We start from the raw sequence: 14719 nt of genomic DNA on the forward strand, positions 1-14719 counted from the left end.
GCACCGAAGAGGCATATTTACGAGGAAAAGCAGCCACAGAATAAATCGGGCGGTGTGTGCAATCCGCCATCTGTGCAGGCGCACAGACCGAGGTGAGAGAGGGGGATTTGAACGGAGCAGCTGGGGAGCCGTGGCGCCGCCATCCTCCTCCTCCTCCTCCTCCTCCAGGTGAAGTGCAGTCAGAGGGATGCTGGGATGCATCACAGCACCGCCGATTCCCTGAAATGGGAAACGACAAGGCGACATGCAGGTGGGCAAATTAAGCCACAGTGGTCTAAAAAAAAAAAAAAATAAATAAATAAAAAATGCAGATTCAGGCAGTTTGTAATGCGACAGACCAAATGAAAGGGGTTTGGACTAGCCACTGCCAGTTGGAGGCGTCTGGACGAGCCCGGCAGGCAAAGACCGTCACGTTTGGGGTGAAGTTCAGGTTCAAAGACTGCCGCTGTCTATCAGATTGTTGCGGAGCCTTCTGATCTGGGCTCTCTTATGTGAGTTCATCATCATCATCATTGTCGTCGCTCACATGCGGTCACCCAGAGAAAGACTCTCACCGCAGAGCAGATAATGAAATCAAAACAAAAGAAACATCGTCTTTGATCATCAATTCCAAATGAAATGTCCTTAAGCAGCGACCGTGACAACCAGCTATTAGCGGAGCTCACCGGTCTTTTGTTTTCACTCCTCAATGCAACGCTTTTTGTTCGTCATTACATTATCTCCAGAAAGGATGAATGTAAAAAAAACTTCTTTTTTTCCCAATTAATAGCATGAATAGACCGCTTTCTTCCTGAGGTAGAACTGTTCGCGCTTGCACCGGCTGCATCTTGATAGCTCCGTTCATATGCACAGCATTAGTCGGCAGTCAATTTAGTTTTTCCGACCCAGAGGAAGTGAGGCTTTGAAAACTGATATTTACCTCGTACGCCGACTCCAAAGGTCAAAACCTGCCGCGGTTCAGTGATCAAAAGCAAAGAAGCTATTAATGTCGCTCCCATCTGTCGCGTTTTAAATATTTGATAAATATACAGCTGAAAAGTCAATTTTGGATGCCAGCTCCCTCTGAAACTCGCCATTCAAATTTGTTTGGGCCTGACTCGCCTGCAAAACAAATCAACGGCTGCCGTGCAGACGGAGCTTCCCTTCGCGCTGTTGTTGGTGTTTTACAGGCAATCAGGTTGGTGCTGAGCTGCAGAGCGACCCGGATAGGTGTAAGAAACCCTAAATACTGATATCTGGTATTAATATTGATACCTGCCAGGTTCTAACGTCCTTGTCAATGACAGCGTTTCGGCAGCATGAATTATTTCCTGTCATCCGCTGCAGATGGATGGGATTTGAATGGAGGGGGGGCACCACGAGCGCTTGACAAAGATAAGTGGGACAGCCACACTGAATTTGAATTGCGTGGGCAATAAATTAACTCTTAATGTCCTGGGAAGGCTCTTTTAGATCAGGCGGAGGCTCGCAGCTCAAACTTTGCCTCGGCTCCGAAGCAGCAGGCTCATATTTATGACCAGCTGCAAGCCGAGGTGGAATATTTTGCATATTTGGATGAGAGTGAAGTCTCATAAATAAATGACAGCCCGGCAAATATCAAGACCGCGGGATTCAGGGAGCGGGTCGAGGGAGGCGGCGCTCAGAACAGGCTCGCCATGTTTGATGTTGGTGTGTTTTATAATTTAACACACCTGGGGGACACACCTTTTGTGCAGCAGATGTGTAAGTTGGTCCTTTCGATGCGCCGTACAGCACATGACTTCTGTCCAGGTAGTTTCAAGCCTTTTATACAGTTAAAAAAACTGAAGCGCTTCTTTACAGCCCAATCCGATGCGCTCGGCTTCATCTGTTCCACGCAGAAGCTCGTTCAGGTAAGATTTTTTTTTTTTTTTTTTTTTTTTCCCCAAAAAAGTTTTCCTCATCTTTTTGATTTCATCCATTTAGCTCCGCTGCCTCTAAGGAACAATATTATACTCACCCTTTCTCCATCAGGTTGACTGAAACACTTTTATAATTGAGGTGAATATTTATCCACTGGTTATTTTCAGTAATTAGTTTATTGAGCAGGCACTCGTTTTTGGCTGAGAATTCATTATTTTTAGCAAACAGGTTTAGCTGTTTATCCGTGGCTTAAATGTTTAATATCCAATTTTGCCCTCTTTTCAGGATTTTCAGCAAATTATTTGAACCCGCACAATGTGGCGACATGTTGTTTCATGTTTTAACTCTGACAACTAATTTACACTTGCTTGTGTCATGTATTTTCCCTGTGAACTCAAACAGACCTGTGTGTGTGTGTGTGTGCGCGCGCTTTGTGGTCCAGTGTTGCTCAGTAAATTCACATTGTCTTTATAAATCATGAATGTTAACAGATGCTTGCTCTGTACTCATTACACTGAGGCTTACAGACTGTTTGTCTTGTGATTTAAGATCAGTGCGTATAAAAATGGTAATTGCAGTCCTTTCATATTCATCCCCAAACTGCAGATAAAAAAAAAAAAATTGCCGCTTTGAATTCATCCTCACAGCTGATGGGATCGCAGGATAGTGCCAGCTTTGTTGCAGGAAACAGCTGAGGTCTGGACCTCCATCATCAGACACCATGAATTAGTATTTCTCTCATGAATTTCCGTAATCAAACCCAAAACACTATCTTGACATTTAAAATGGGGATTTGTGCCGGAGAAGTCTTTTTTATTTTATTTTTTTTTTTCCCAATCATAGGACCAGCGGATTGACTTCAGTTTAACACCTGAAGTGCTTTCATGCAAATGTTCTTTTTATTTTATTTCTCATTACTTCCTTAGCTTCTGATCGACTTCGTTTTTAGTAACCACAACCATTTTATTTCAGCTAATTATATAGTTGGAGGTTTCTAAATATGAATCGATATTCAACACTGTGCAACAGTTTTTATCAGACATTTTAATCAGCATTAATTTCCGTGCAAACTTCCTCCTCCTTGCTGCAGAGCGTTAAAGCCTCTGTCTTTTTTACTGGGTCACTGACTTTGATTAAGTTTTTACCACTCACTGCACAAACACTTTTAATATTGATTTAGTAGGTTTGGTTACTTTGACTTCTCATCATTGCAGCTGCAACAGAGGATTGAATCGCCGTTGTGTACAATTGTAGCGCGTTTGTAGACTACCCAGGGGCTTTTCAATCATTAGCTGTGGTCCGAGCCGCTCCGGCAAGGACCCACGGGGAGTTCATCTCCTCATTTGGGATGTAATTAATCTCCATTAAAACCGCATCCATCATACTCCCTACCTGGCCCACATGGCACGCACAATTTTGCGCTTCACAACACAAACCGCTGGGAACACGCCTGAAGAGACGGGGAGGGAAAGGATGGGGAGGTGACCATCCTTCAGGAGGGGTGGAAGAGACATGGGAGGAGGTTGAAGGCAGAAAAAGAACAGGGGGGGAGATAGTTGGCTGAAGAAGACGACTCGTCTCGCTGGAATAATGGCACACGCAGATGTTTTCCTGTAAAATGCAGACTTGTCAGCTTTGTGTCTCTTCCTCTGTTCACTTCTTGCCCCCATTTTTCTGCCTCCAACCGCTTTTCCCATCTCTCTCCGTCTCCAGTAATCTCAGCCATGCTTAAGCCTCCATCTTCTCTATCTGCCTCCCTCTCCCTCTCACCTTCCTCCCTTCGTCTGGCTGTGCTCCGCCAAGCCGGAGAAATCCTCAGCAGATGATTGAGAGAGTGTTTGGCTGTGTTGACAGACAACACAGCTTTAAATGTGAAAACAAGGCTATTTCCAGCTTTGCAGAGATGGAATGCATGAATTTATAGACAGTGTCTGGGTACGTGTATAAAAAAAAAAAAAGAAAGAAAGAAAACAAAACACCTCACAGATGTTTTCTTTGTGCTTCTTTGACATTTTCCTCCAAACTTGTCAACAGAAAAATGTTTTGTGTGAACAACGCGCAGGAGAGTGCGAACATTTTGTGCCTGTCACAGTGACGGCTCCTCTCGAGATGCAACGTGCAACGCGCACGGGTGCAAAATCAAAACACAACTTTGGACTTGGATTTCGCACCGATCGTCCCACATGCTCGAAAACCAGTGAATGAATTGGATTCGAAAAATGGCGTGAGCGTTGAATTCACTGGCAGAAAGCAAAAATTCAGAGACGACTTTCAGTACAAAAGCAATCAGGAACAATTCGAAGCCAAGTCTGTTTTGTGACGTTCTACAAAACACAAATTACAACCAAAGTCAAAAGTAAAATTTTGAATGTTGCTGTGTGGATTGTAAGGTAGATGTCCATGTCTTTGTTTATTATAAAGTAGATTTAGGTTCTGTATTAATGCTGAGAAGAAATACACAAACTGAGCTGTTAGGACTTATGTAACACTGTGATGTCATGACAAAGCGTAGGCCCCCCAACTCCAGAAAAAGTCTTCCGAAGCAAGTTTGGCACGTTTGGATCTTGAGCGATCGGCCGTCTGTCTGCGTTTGAGCCACAACACGAAGTCTGTCTTCAATTTGAGGAGAAGCCAGATATTCCCCAAACTACGGTCCAAAATCTAACAGCGGCTGAGTGTGATTTAGTTTTTCTTTTTTTTTTTTTATCTAACTTTAGTTCTCAGCCTCTGTCAGCGGGATGCTGCGTCGCCCTCGTTCTGCCTGACCTCCTGCAATCGTTTCATCTCCCCTGTCAGTTTCTCCCTCTACCATTCGCAGACTGATAAGCTGGCTGTTTCCCGTCCTTCCCTCCTGTCTGTCACACGCATATCTGGGCTGAACACAGGTATAGACCGAAAAGAAATCCTATCCCGCAGCGTTTAAAAACCAGCGACGAAAATTCAATCAAACCTCAAGAGCACTGAGGATTAATAGCTGCTATTTTCCAAAGTGAAGTTTCGGTGCTCTGCATGTTGCTTATATCAGCGCACGAATGTGTTGCTGAGCAGCTCTGACTTTTTTTTTTTTTTTTTTTCCCCGCGATAATCATCAAACAGCCAAATCAATTTAACAAAGCGCGGTTACCGGGAGAAGTAGGAGGGAAAACTCTTATTACCCAGCAGGCCGAGGTCACAGAGGCCGAGTGGGGGGACGCAAGGTCAGCCAGCTTCTTCTTCTGCCGTCACCTCCGATTTCCTTAATACAGGGAGACTGTTCTTCTGCTCCTCGCCCAGGATAATAAACGACGAAGAAATTAAGTGGCGTCAGGTCCGTGTCAGCGGGGGATTGTGGGTGATGTGACAGCTCAGGGCTCATGGGAGATAATCGCAGGACACAATAACCACAGCTGGGAGAATTGCCTCAGGCTTCTTTATGGCTGTAATAACCGTAACCTTGTCCGGCACTGCAAGGCAAGTTCAAATGTGGCACAACAATTTGTTTGGCTGCCTGCAAGCACACACACACACACACACACACACACACAAATAATAATAATAATAATAATAATAATAATAATAAAAAACAAAGCTCATGGGTGCACACTCCCTCTCACATTTGACAAAAGTGAACACGTGTGATATGTCACTGTCAACTCTGTGACTGCCACCCCCCCCCACCTCCCCCGGAGCAATATCACCTCCAGCACACACAAACAAACGCTTGGAAGGAGTGCACACTTACCAAATCATGACAAATCGCCCTGTCCACTGGCTGTCCCACCTCAGGGGGCTGTAACAACAGTCGTCGCCTCAGATGAGGAAGAGAGGCCGGCTCACCGGTGTGGAATCATTGGACCTGGCGACAGCTTTTACTTTCATGTCATCAGGCTGCTTTATTTCATTAAAGCTCTTTGGGGTTTTGTTCACATCGCTGCCGAACGAAAGTTTCCCTAAGATGACTTTAATCGGGTTTGTTTGCATCTCTCTTTTTTTTTTTTTTTTTTGGCCACTCTGAGTGAGGCAGCTGTTTAATAGCGACCAATCTGATGCAGTTTAATCTCCATGTGTAAGATTGAATTTTAACTTTGAGCATTTGTTTCTTTTTGCCTTCTTTTTTCATGGATTCCTTTTTTTTTTGCATGTTAATGACAAATTAGGATGACAGCCAGCTCTCACTTGCAACGTTTTCACCAAGTATTTCCTCTTTTGGGCATTCAGCTGGCTGACTAATCACAGAAAAAAAAAAAAAAAAAAAAGACCAGTGTCTGTCAGTGATAATTACTTATGTAAATAGGCACAGCGCAGTAATTACAGCCTGCCAGCAGTGTAAACACATGTAGACGAGCTGGCGATCTGGCCACGATGAACAGGATTTGATATCGACACGATGCACAATCAAAAACTTCCCGTTTTTCACTCTGCATTTTGCGGCTCTCCCTTTTACAGGTGATGGCGCTTAGACTTGAGCAAATGGAAGTAATTGTGGCTCAGCTGGTTCCAAAGCCCACTCAATATGTTTATGAGACTAGGACTTCTGGGACCTGGGGACCGTCCAGACGCTCCCCTGTGAGGCTCTCGTCTCAGACGAGTGGTTAAAGCTGCACTGAATAGTATTTTAAAGGACCCATATCGAGTAAAGATCAACCCTCATGTGGTCTGTAATTGTCATTTTAGATTTGAAAAAAAGAAAAGAAACCCACTGAAATCCTGAAGAGGTTAAAATATGGACTTTTAATGTCAACACAGGATTAAATGGCCGACAGTGAGCTACAGTCATGCGTGTTTTAGATGCTTCCTGCTCCAACACACCTGATTCAAACGATCGGCTCGTCATCTGATAAGGAGCCGCTGAGCTGGAGCGGGAAGCATCTCTGAAACATGCAGCACAGTAGCGCTCCAGGACCGGAGCTGGTGACCGCCGGTGTAGTGTCACAGGCCTCAGCTCCTCGCAAGCGAATTATCATTCAGCGATTTTGATTTCAATTATTCCTACAGGTCACTTTTAGGCCTTGAAGCTAGCGCAATGCGAGCGTGACTCGGAGAAGAGGCTTTTCCACGGACAGGGAAGTGGAGACTCTGCAGCCCCGCAGAGAGAGTGTGTTATTGCACACAGGCTTGTGTCTGATTACATTTGATTACCACACAAAAGAGCTCCTGATTCCTGTGTACTGAGTCTACTTCAAGAAGGAGAGAGCGTGCTGCACCGGGCCAGAGGAGGAAAACCACAGAGGATTCAACTTCAGAAAACAACAAAGAAATGGAGGAAAAACCATCCAAGAGGTTTCTGAAAGTCTGGCCCAAGAATGCAGTTCAGGTTTCTGAGAACAAACTGGCTGATGGAGAACAAAGTCAAAGTCCTCTGAGGTGAGTCTGTGATGGTTTCTCAGTTCTTGGCTTTTTTTTCTTTTTCTTTTCTTATAAACTACAACCTCTCAAATACTTTTTATTTATTTGTTTATTTTATTTATTTTATTTTATTTTTTTGGAAAATAGAAAAAACGCTTGTTTGCTCAAAAGTCATCCTCAACTTAAACTTCTAATTTATTATTGTTCAACTCTACAAATGCCGGAGTCTTGGTTGTTTGCAGCGTCTCCCGTGACTTTTATTTTTCCGAAAAGACTTTCAGCCATCTGGCCAGGAGAAGGGGGAGAACGGGAGCGAGCTTGTTGCTTTCAGCTGTAAGGTCAAACACGTGGGCGGAGAGCAAAACGACTCTCAGTGAAAACACAATACGCTTTGTGGCCGCGTTGCATTCTGGTCCCTGGAGACCGACGGCGGGATGAGATATCGGGCTCTTAAGTGCTTGTGCTGTGACGAATTCCTCCCAGTGGGATTAATATGGAGAGGCTCTAGCAGCGGGAGCGATATTTACTTTACGCTGAGATTTATTGTCTAATGTTAGTCAGTGGTGAAGAATTACCGTCAGTGTGAGTGTTTTATGTTGCAGCTGCCGTTGTGTTCACCTGCATCATGTTACTCACAAAAAAAAAAGTCTTTAAATCATTTTCCTGAACTCCTATCATGCCGCATATGCAAATATAATGATGCAGTTCATTTTTATTGATGAAGATGGATGTATGCAAACGCACAACGAAGCAGTGGCTGTTTTTATTTGATCACCCAGAGAATCTATGAATCTATTTTAATATAAATATTCAAATGTCATGGCTATTCGCAAATGTCATAGGCTTAAATTTCATATATCCTGAGGATGAATATATGTGCTAGTCGTAAGACTCCCTGTGGATGATGTAAACGGAGACATCTCTTGATGTAAGGCCGCATATTTCCGATATTAATTAAATTCATTAAAGCAACTGCGCAAAAGTAATGCATATTGATATTTTTATAACCCGCTTGGAGAGATGTCTTCTTCTGCACTTGAACTCTTGTTTTCAACGAGTGTTATAAAAAAAATTATGTTGCTGAACACTTACAGCAAATATCGAGACAGCAGCCAGGAAGATGACTGACAATGACAAAAAATAAATAAGTATGACAGTTCCTCAGTTCCTTTTTTTTTTTTTTTGGAACGGGTATCTTTTTGAATGCTTAATTGTCCCGACGAAGATGTTCTTGTTTTTAGCACTATAACGCCATGTTGTGTTATTTTACAAAACCAACAGAACCCATGAAAATAAATCCCCTCCTGCCGCTGACACTAGAAATAAATCTGAGCTGTAGCAAATCAGCAGGGAAAACAGACGCAACCGCTGCCTTCCAATTTCTACAGTGAGGACAGGAGCTGTGTCTGCGCCACGTGAGGAGTGTTATGGATTAGTCAGAACCAACCTGTGCCGTCTGCATTGCTGCCCACAGGTGGTAAACAGCTATCGGCCTGCAGGAAAACATGGCTGCCCCTGCAAAGAGATGATATTTCTGCAAATTACATGTTTCATTGTCAAGCGGCTGGTAACAGACTGCGGTGAGAGGTTTTAAGTCGGTTAAAGACTCTGAGCTCCCAGATTTTTCTGCTCGGCGTCACTTCAAGGTCAATCGTGGCCTCGTTTCCTGAGAAGTTATTTGCTAAATCCTGCTAATGGGTCTGTTCGGAGACTGTATCTGATTGAGAGTTTGCTTGCCATTCAGAGAGCGGCACATTAACGTTATCTTGGGTTATTTCAAGGGGACCGAACCGCAGGGATCCCTCAAGAAGTGGATCTGAAATGAGAAATATATTGGCTGCGCAGGAGGTGCAACAAATCACACGAGGATGGTTGATGGCTCCCAGAGGCGGCAGCTGCATCAACAATGAATGCCAAGGCATGACATGGTTTAATATGGCTCTCACCGTATTTAGTCATCCCCACGGGGGGTTGTCTTATCACCTGGATCAGCAGCACAAAGACCCCCCCCCCCCCACTCCTCCCCAAGAGCTCGGAACGTCCTCTGGTTTGAAGCCAATGCGCGATGAGTCAGGAGGAGGCCTCTGCTTTCCCAGCGAATTAGGAGATTAAAACGCCGGACTGTCGTGCGTGGCAGACGTCCGCTCTCCTGCTGAGCAGCTTCCAAGGTCAAGGACAAGGTCAAGGAGGATCCGGAGCCGTTCATCGAGCTCGAGATGCGCTTCAGAACGTTCCAAATGGCGCATTGGTGAGATCTGAGTCAGGAAACACAGCACATCACATCACGGAGGGGTGACCTGAAGACGCGTGCTACTAAAGTGCATTTAGGCTTGATATCAGCTGAGCTGCTGATTTAAAAAGCTTCAGCAAGTTCCCCCGCAGAACCTTAAATTACTGCTTGATTGCTTCAGTAATAGATCAGCTCAACCGGGGGCCAGAAATTTACAGCACTCGCAGGTTAGAAATCATAAGTTATGGCCTGTCTTCGTAATTGTGATCTTTATCAGGTGTATTCACAGTTTAGGAAGAATGTAAGTCAAGATAAAGACGAAATTGAATTCGGTTTTAATCGAGGCTGAATGTAAATCCTTCATGTGCTGAACACTGTGGTCTCCATCACGGGGAAGGCGATTATTGTGTCTTACCCTGAAATTAACTCCCATCTTTTTTCTGGTGGTGTTGTCGGAGAGCTAAACGGTCTCATTCAGGATTTGATGATCGAGTTCCGGTTTTGGAGATTCTGCGGTGCGGAGAAAACGATGGCATCTTTACCCCGTGACACGCGTCCCACATATGGACGCCATGTCCCGCATTTGGCTCGTATCTGCAGGCGGATGGACTGCGACTATGGCAGCAAGTGTGTCCTTGTGGGTCAGGTGCAGGCCTTTGCGGTGTCTTTTCCCTCCTGGATGTAGCATGAGCGGCAAAGTCAGACGGCAGACAAATTACAGCACAGAAAAATGGCATTTTTGATTTATCGCCTCCTATAATCGCCCGTTTAAATGCTTTTCCTTTTTCCAGTCTCTTGTGTAATTAATTATTGGGCAGCCTTTACATTCACAAGCAGCATCAGGCTCATTTAACGTGCGTTTTGTGCACGAATAGATGCAATTCTGTTCCAAGGCTTTTTATAACAGCCATTGGTTACATTTTCTCCACTTCCTTCTCCAGATATACTTGTGAAATACTTTCACCCAGCCCCTGCAAATCCTGAGTGACCATCTGATGCCCCATTCATCCTCCAGCCAGGCAGGACTAAGCTCTCCCGGCCCCCTCAGCCCAGCTGTGAAACACCAGGTCAATACAACAAGGCTGCAACAATAGTTCTGTTTTTTTTTTTTTTTTTTTTTTTTTTTAAGTAAAAAAAAAAATATAATAAAATAAAAATGCTCTGCTTGTTTTATCAGAAATTTCCATTTGAATTGAGGCCAACAGCACAGCAAGGAGCCCAATACGCTTACTGCAGCAAGGAAGCCACCGGAGGTTCGTCTTCCAAAAGGGATTAGAGTCGACATCAAGTTCCTACAAGGTAAGTGGTGAAGATTCACGGATGTTAAACAAACCAGCCTCCTCACAGAAGTGCTGCTTTAGTACAAATTTGGTGCAGGAACAGGGCGCAAATTATTAAATACGTATTTCATCAATATATTGAGATATTCCTCAGTTATTTTCGGTCGGTCTCCTTATCTGAGCAAACAGCCCCCCATCGCTGTCAGGACTGTGTTGGTGGATGGAGGAGCGCAAATTAAAGAATATGTCACGGGCGATCCCGACAGGGGGAAAGGTTTGACATCTGTCATCTTCAGAAAGCGTGATGGAGCTTAACAATCCCCGCTTTGAGGACAGCAGAGGACAGAGAAGAGGGGGGAAAAAAAAAAAAATGAAATAAAGGTGTCCAGGCTCGACTGCTGCGACACAACTCATCACCAAATCTGGTGCTGCTGAAATAACTTTTACAGCTTTGGATGTTTAATGAAATCACTCAGGCAGTCAGGTATAAATGAAGGGGGGATGTGATGGATGGCAGTCATTTTTCCTCTAATAAACATAGGTAATTGAAGTGTATCGGAAAATGGCTCTTATTCTCTTCTCGTTCTGAAATTATTTACTGAGCTAGTAACAGTTAATGTTTTCCTAATGAGTTTATGCACTCTAGTTTTAAGCCTTCTTCAATTGAACATGATCATTTTTGAAAGCAAACCTATTTAGAGGGAGGAGGGCCATAAGTCAGCTTCGATGCCTCCGACTGTACAACATAAAGTCACTCTGAGTATGTTCACTTGAGAGATTTCACAACCTGGGAGAGGTGAATAACAATTACGAAGTCCCCAGCCTTCTCCAGTCTGTCAAAATAAGAGCTGCCGCATTCGCTGTGAAGCCCTTGGCCTGGCTCTAACTCCTGACAGACGAACCAGAAGGGAAGTTGCTTTTCTGAATTGCAAAGTTTCCCATTTGCCACCCGAAAAAAAAAAAAAGAAAAAGTTATTCTGCAGATCATCTTACCTTGCTGTAGCTGAGAGATGCCTATCGATATGAAGTGCGCCGGTCTAACAAAGGAGCCTGTTGTTCCTCTCATGCTGAATCATCCCACATTCACATAAATGAGTATAACTAACCAGTCCCTCTGATCCGGCCCCTTCTCTCCCCCCTGTGGTCACAGTGACCGTTATTGAGGCTGGAACAATGATTATGATAATGAAAAGCTTTAATGGTAATGGCTGTCATCAGTGATGATGAAATTACACTCATGTTGCTTCCCCTTGGGTTAATGGCACATCTTCAAGTATGGTTTTATTTTATGGCGGCTGCTGTAACATCAAGCTTTATGGAGACTGTGCATGTACAAGCCAGACGTGAGACCTCGGCGGTTTTTAATATTGGCCCTTGTGTTAAAGTGTGAAGAATTGAATTAGGCCAAGGCAGATGTTACATCAAATAATATCAGATCTATCCACGCTGGAATTGAGCTAATTTTATTTGCTTATCCAGCCGTATTAGATTTGGTGAGTGTTTGCTGTCAACGCTGCGACTGTTGTGCATATTTTCTGAATTGTATTAATATTCTGGGTTAAGAGGACACTCCAGAGCCACTGAGCGGATTTTTTTTTATTTTTTTTTTAAAAAGAAAAGGTTTTGGTGTTATTGAGCTTTTGAACGAGGTCTCAAACAGGAAGACAAAACCTTCAGTGGAAGATCGAGTGTGCAGATCAAACAGATCAAACACTGAACTTTCTCCTCGTGCTCTCCGTAACAGTCAGTCTCTTCCCTTTTTCTGACAGTACCGCCCTAAAGCCAGCTTCTGACAGGGTGAAAAACACGGGGTGTCCTCTATCTTATTTACCGGTCTTGTGAGCCAAACAATTTGCTAGCCAGCCTCCTCAGTGAGCTGTAATGGCTTCTTGACAGCCAGCTCTTTAAAACCTTTGGAGGCCCCGCTGGCCGGGGCGCGTTAGGTGAGGCCGGGGCACAAAATTAATGAAACAAACCACCCTTTTGGGAAATTAAGAGATTTAATTATGAGCGAGAGCAAAACAGTAAAACAAGTCGGGGGGGAGAGGAAAAAAAAAAAAGCCAGTTGAGTTTCGTTAATTATTTGTATTGTTTTCAAAATTTATGAGCGAGCTTTGAGATCAGAAGACCAAAAGCATCATTTGTTATGTGTTGTGCTTCCTAATGGAAACATCCAGGATCATAGCAGGCACACAGAGGGGCCCACTTGTCGCTCTCACAGCCAACAAAGCTTCCCATGGCACGGAGTCAAACAGTGTCCCCCCCCCCCACCCCCCCGAATGCACTGGCAGGAGGAGGCCGTGAGATTAGATTGCATCGTCAGAATACTAATTCACAAGGAGATGCGACTGGAGATGTCGTGATTAAAGACTCAATTTCCCAGAGGTCAGTGTGGTGTGATCACGTATTACCACTAAACGATGGAGTGTCTCTGACATCTGCACTCTGACAGCGCGACTACTGCCGCCACCGCCCGCCGGTATACGTGGAATACAGAATCCGGCCCCGTGCGTGGGATTAAGCATTCCCTGTCAGAGTCGACTATTCACTGAGCAGTGGAGTTTTTAAGCAGCTGTGTTGTGTTATCAAGCAGTTTATTTGTGGGCTTGGTTTATATTGGTGAAGAAAGCCGAGGCAGAGGCCTGTGGCTGCGCTCAGCGATGAACAGCTAAGCCCCAACATGCTGCCATCCAGTATTATCTTGGCGTCGCAGGAGGCCCTGCCATGCATTATCCCAACATATGTCTCAGCGGAAGGCTTTTTCAGAGCGGCAGGTTTTAATGCGGTGGCGCTTGGTGGTGCTGGAGACGCTGACACTAACGTGCCTCCGTGCTTATTACGAGTCCATCACCTCGTCGTAGGAACAACTGAGGGGCAGCTGGAAATGAGAAAAGTCGAGCTTCACAATTAAAACGGTCATTCCGGTGATTTTTTACATTTTGGCTTATTAAATACGAGCACTGTGGCTCACCCGCCGCGCCCTGCAGGGAGATTTGTATTCATTTCTGCCCGGTGCTGAGACTGAACCAGTTTTTAGATTTGTAATCCATCACAGAGGCTGTTTTCTTTCCCCTTTTTTTTTCTGTCAGAAGTTATTTCATCATCATGTGGTAGTGCAGTTAAAAAAAAAAAAAAAAAGGAGCCATTTTTCTCTTATTTAGGGCAGTTGGCTGTGCACTAACAGGCAAATTACAGCAGTACTCATAATAATGTTAAAATGTAAGCTAAAGAACTATAAAACTTGTACACTGTTAATCAACTCTCAATAAATATATTAAAATTAAGAAATTTTACCCAGCAAGCTAGCCTGAATAGAAAAATGCTGCAAAGTTATGCCGCATTGTTGCTTTTTGTGGAAAATATGAAACAGATAAATTATGGAACTTTTGCTCGAATAGAGACCAGGGAGTTAAATGAAGCATTGAAAGGGAGTAAAATAAAAAAAGGCGGAAAAAGAAAGATAAGTGGAAAGGTACAAAGCACTTTTATGCTTCATTACAATTCATTTATCTGACATTTTTGGCGGTGTCAGGGCAGATCGGCATTCAAGGACATTGTGCTCTCTAAAACCTGAAGCTAAATTTAAAATTTGACAAAAGCATATTTTGCCATTTGTTTAAATACCGCACCTTTCTGCTGTCGAACTGTCCTTGAACATCACACTAGTTAAAATGAAATGAGGCTGTCTGGGTTGGATTTGTGCAATTAGTTTACCTGAGAATACCAGCGTGGCCTTTTTAAAAAGGCAATTTTAAAGGACATCACTCCTTTAACTTTAATTAAGTTTGTTTATTTATTTATTTCAAGAATACTTGAGGGAAAAAAAAAATATGATTTGAATTCTTTGCAATAGAATCAAATTCAATGAAATTTTCAAATCAAACCAAAAGACACAGTTTTTAAAAATATGAAATACATCTTCGTTTCATCAGCGCCCAGAAGTGGAGTTGAGCTGCAGAGATTTTGCCGGATTGCAAATCCGGATTTCAAACATCCCAATACC

Source organism: Echeneis naucrates, chromosome 2, assembly GCF_900963305.1.
Source record: "Echeneis naucrates chromosome 2, fEcheNa1.1, whole genome shotgun sequence".
NCBI lineage: Eukaryota > Metazoa > Chordata > Actinopteri > Carangiformes > Echeneidae > Echeneis > Echeneis naucrates.